Consider the following 4807-nt stretch of genomic DNA (forward strand, 5'->3'; position numbering starts at 1 on the left):
TTGGTGAAGTGTAATATAGGTTAAGTCAACGTTAGACAACAATATTCATGGCTAAATCACAACCTAGAACTATGGGTTTTAGCCACTCATGATAGTATGAAACAAATTCATAAGTGTTGGATAATTGAAAATACTAAGAAAAGATGAAGAAATCTGAGATATCCTTGCTCCCGAATGTTTCTCGTGTGTATTCTCTCTTCAGAATGACGTCCCCCTCCAAAAATAGGCTTAGCCTTGCTTTTATACGCGTTGGGTAGGTCTAAGGCCGAAAAAACCTTGTCCCGGGCAAAGTTGGACAAAATTTCTGTCGCCAGCGTCCAGCCCAGTGCCCCACGCTGGCCCTGGCACTGGGCTTCTTGTGCATTCTACCTCTGGCGCCACAGATGGAGCCCCACGCTGCCTGTGGCGCTGAAAATCCAACTTTCCTTTTTTCATTCGTTTTGGCTCTAATCTCACATCTTTCACCCCTAGTTGCTTCCGAATGATTCTTACACATAAAAATACCCTGAATTAATATAAAATAACACATTTTACATCTGCAATCCACGAAACACGAGTAAAACATGAGGATATATATATATATATATATATATATATATATACTTTAGGCTAAATATCAGTTTTACAATGTGTTTGTGTGTTAATAGGGCCCTTGGTAGATGTTAAAATGCGATTCTAAGGCTTATCGGCATGAAGGGAAGGAATAATCTGTGGTTAAGATGGTATTGTTAGTTTCATGTGGTTTGGGGGTGACGTGGGATCACCCACGTGTATGTGCATAGTGAGTTATATCGTGATTTTATGGTTTGGGAAAGACTCTTGGCACATTCGAGGACGAACAATTATTTAAGAGGGGGAGAATGTAACGACCCGATCGGTCGTTTTGAGCTTTAAGGTTCCGTTCAGTGGTTCGAAGTCTTGAGTAGCTTCCTATTGTGTATTATGGCTTGCATGAATGCTTGGATTCAATTTTTGGATGATTGGGAATGAATTTGGATGAGTGGTTCTTACTTTAGAAGGTTAATTTGAAAATGTTGACCGAGGTTTGAATTTTATGAAAACGACCCCGGAATGGTATTTTGATGGCTTCAATAGGTTCGTATCGTGATTTTGGACTTGAGCGTATGCCCGGAATCGATTTCAGAGGTCCGTAGGTTAATTTGTGTTATTTTGTGAAAGTTAGCAATTTGAAGGGTTAGAATTTTGATATGTTTGACCATAGGTTGACTTCATAGATATTGTGTTTGGATTTCTGTTTCGGGACTTGGAACAAGTACGTTTTGTCATTTGGAACTTGTCAATAAAGTTTGGCGTCATTCCGAGTTAATTTGATAGGAATTAGATGCACGGTAGTGTTTTTAGAAGTTCTTGAGTTTCATGTTGAATACATGTGTATTGAGGTCCGATTCGTGGTTTCAGAAGTTATTTTGATGATTTTATCGCACGAGTAATTTTGTGTTATGTTTTTAGACTTGTTTTGATGTTTGGTTTGGATCCCCGAGGGCTAGGGAGAGTTTCAGACGTGTTTCATAGAGTTCATAGGAGATTCAGATTTTTGCTGGTGCTCAGATTTCGCATTCGCAATAAATAGGTTGTATTTGCGAAGATCACAGTGGCCTGAAGAGTATGCAATTGTGAACTCCCCATCACATTTGCGATACTATCTTAGGCTGGGCATTTGTCGCATTTGCGATCACTGTGATCACTTTTGTGAATTATCCATGTTCGCATTAGCGAACAAATCATCGCATTTGCGATGACAGCAGGGATGTGAGATACTTTGCTTTTGCAATGGATTCCTCCTATTTGTGGGATATGCATTTGCGAACCCCATGTCGCAGTTGCGATATCTGCGACTGGACAAAAAGCCGAGGGACGGGATTTTTGGTCTCATTTTCATATTTTGTAACCCTAGACTTGGTAGGGAGGCTATCACGACCCAAACCGCAGGGCTGCGACGGGCACCCGGTGCCTTAATCAACCGAGTACCAACGTAACATATCTTTCTTATCATACCATCATGGGTAAGTGGGCCAGAAGGGCCGTCATGTGATAACCAAAACAAACATAAGGGAATACTAGACATAGGATGACCCAACATGATATAGAAACTTATACATGTGACATACGTGCATATACGACCGAAATGATAATTTGTACACTCAAAACATAGGCCGACAAGGCCATAAAATTATCCATATACATGACATGTGTCTACAAGCCTCTAAGAGTACATAAGCGTCATAAAGGTCGGAACAGGGCCCCGCCATACTGATGGTAGGCTATAATCTCGTGTTTTAGTCGCTTATTGCAATCTAATTTACTGCACTTTTATTATGTTTGAGTTTTAATCGCTAGTGTTTTGTACTTGTTGTGTGTTTTATGCCTTGTAGTAGTGATTCCGAGCTATGTAGTTGCTATGGAATAAATTTGGGTGATTTAGAGATTTGAAGTCTGAGTAAAAGCCCAAGGGATTAAGCCGGGATCATGTTTAGGGGTCGAGGACCAAGTCAGGACATCAAAACGCAAACAAAATCCGTACTTTGAGACAAATGCACTGGTGAGGCACGTGGCGTACTGCAGCTGTGTATTTTCCTGCTGCTTGACAGATTTCAACTCTCTGGATTTCTCCACTAATGCCTCGCATGGTGCGTCGCCCCATGCGGCGCGCCTGTGCAAAGTTTACAGAGTAATTGACCTATTTCTCATAGAAAAAGGTGATTTCGTTTGGGCCTGGCCCTACTTGGTATAAATATATGGAAAAATGTTATTTCCGGGACTTGTGACACATATTCGACCTAAGGAGGAGTGGGAGAAGCAAAAGCACAAGGAGTTCATCATTCAATCCTCACTCAAGACCCGAGTTTGGATCACTTTATGTTTTCCTTTACTTTAAACATATTTGTGATGAATTTCTCCATATCTATGGAGTAGTTCTCTTTAGGGTTTGATGGATTTGGTATATTGATATTTGTTTGTGGATTATAACTCTAGTTTCATGTATTGTAGCCTTTTGGATGATTTAACTATTGCATCTACATTCACTTGTTCATGTAATCAAGAGAGGCATAACTTGTGATATCTTTGCATTATATAGTTGGTTGAGTTCATTAATTCTTCTTAGTAATCGAAAGAGGCTAGTTGAATCATTGTTTAAACCTAGTTAGGAGGATAATCGAGATAGGTTCTCCTAAAGACCAATCCACTACGCATCCTTACATACCTTCACGTGCTTAAATTAGATCATCTTGTGAGGTTAAAACTTAATCGAGAGAGGAGTTTTTGCTGAACGTTTGAACTAATAATTGAGTGAATTCGAGAGACTTACTTAAAAATTAGAAGTGAATTATCTAGAGTTAGATCCCAAATAATTATCTTGCACCTATCCTATCAACCCCTAACTTTCTCCCACTGACAACTTCCTTGCTTACCTTTGTTGCGATTGTCATTAGTCAATAGCTAATTCTTACTTAATTGTAGTTTTAATCACATAAATCTCAACTATTGATTGTCCTGAATAACAATCAAGCTAGAAACTACAAAAATATTTTTTAACTCCAATCCCTGTGGATACGGTATTATACTATACTATCTTTGACTAGCGAGCATAATTGAAGTGGTGTTTTGCGTTCGTCAAATTTTGGCGTCGTTGCCGGAGATTGACAATCAATAGTGTTTGAAATAGTTTATAGTGCTAATTCAAGAATTTTTCTTTATTTATATTTTATTTTTCTCTTTTTACGTTTGGTATTATTTGACTGTGCGCATGTTAAGGATAGATTGGTGCATGACTCGAACTTCTGTGAAGGAGGTGCTACCATAAGAGCCAGAAATTGAAAAATAACTGTGACAGCTGAGGAAGGAAATAAGTCTTACCGAGACATCAAAAAAGGTTAGGCAATCCTCAACCAAAGATATGGCCGGAATCGGTGATGATAATGTAGATCTGGCTGCGAGAGAAGTAGCTCAACGAAGAGAACAAACTGCATAGAATGCAGAAGAAGCAGCTATTAGAGATGCACAAATTATCTACAGAGAAGAGAGGGGTAGTAGAATTGATCAAAATCAAACTTTGGGTGCAGACCAGTTCAGAAATATAGCTCCCAATCTTGGGAGACCACTTGGCGATCATGCTAGACCGGTCTACAATCAAGGTTTATCAAGTGTTAGACCACCTCCAATTGCAGCAAACAATTTCTAATTGAAGCAAGGGTTGCTTCAAACCCTTTAGAATTGTTGTTTCTTCAGAGGGAAGCCAAACGAAGATCCAAACACACATCTATTGGACTTCAAGGAGATTATGAACACCTTTCAATACAATGGTGTGTCACAAGATGCAGTTTACTTAAGGTCATTCCCCTTCACACTCAAAGATGATGAAAAGCAGTGGCTTCGAAGCTTACCTAATGGATCGATTCGAACATGGGATGAGATGACATAAAAATTTCTTGATAAATATTTCTCATTAGCTAAGACGGGCAAGTTTAGAAGAGAAATCCATAACTTCTTCCAGAAAGATACTGAGACTGTGTTTGAAGCTTGGGAGAGGTTTAAAGAAATAGTCAGAAAGTGTCAACATAGTGGAATTGAACTCAGGATGCAACTCCGGGACTTTTGGGATGGATTGACTCCGGCCTCACGTAGAGTATTGACCAATGCAGTTGGAGGTCTATTGATGAAGAAGACTCCAGAGAATATAGTCACAATTCTTGATGAGTTATCTGAAGATGCAAATCAGTGGCCCTCTGAGAGTGCTGAGAGAAGAAGATCAACTAGTGTTCACCAGGTTGATGCTAACACATATGTG

General features: G+C 39.4%; 1 non-coding gene across 1 annotated transcript; it reads right to left on the reverse strand.

The window, feature by feature from the left end:
- Positions 1-4480: 4480 nt before the first annotated feature.
- Positions 4481-4587, reverse strand: LOC117280407 (small nucleolar RNA R71). The gene has a single exon (XR_004510942.1). It is a non-coding gene; the product is annotated as a small nucleolar RNA R71 (small nucleolar RNA).
- Positions 4588-4807: the final 220 nt, after the last annotated feature.

The sequence above is a fragment of the Nicotiana tomentosiformis genome, chromosome 11 (genome assembly GCF_000390325.3).
Source record: "Nicotiana tomentosiformis chromosome 11, ASM39032v3, whole genome shotgun sequence".
Classification (NCBI taxonomy): Eukaryota; Viridiplantae; Streptophyta; class Magnoliopsida; order Solanales; family Solanaceae; genus Nicotiana; species Nicotiana tomentosiformis.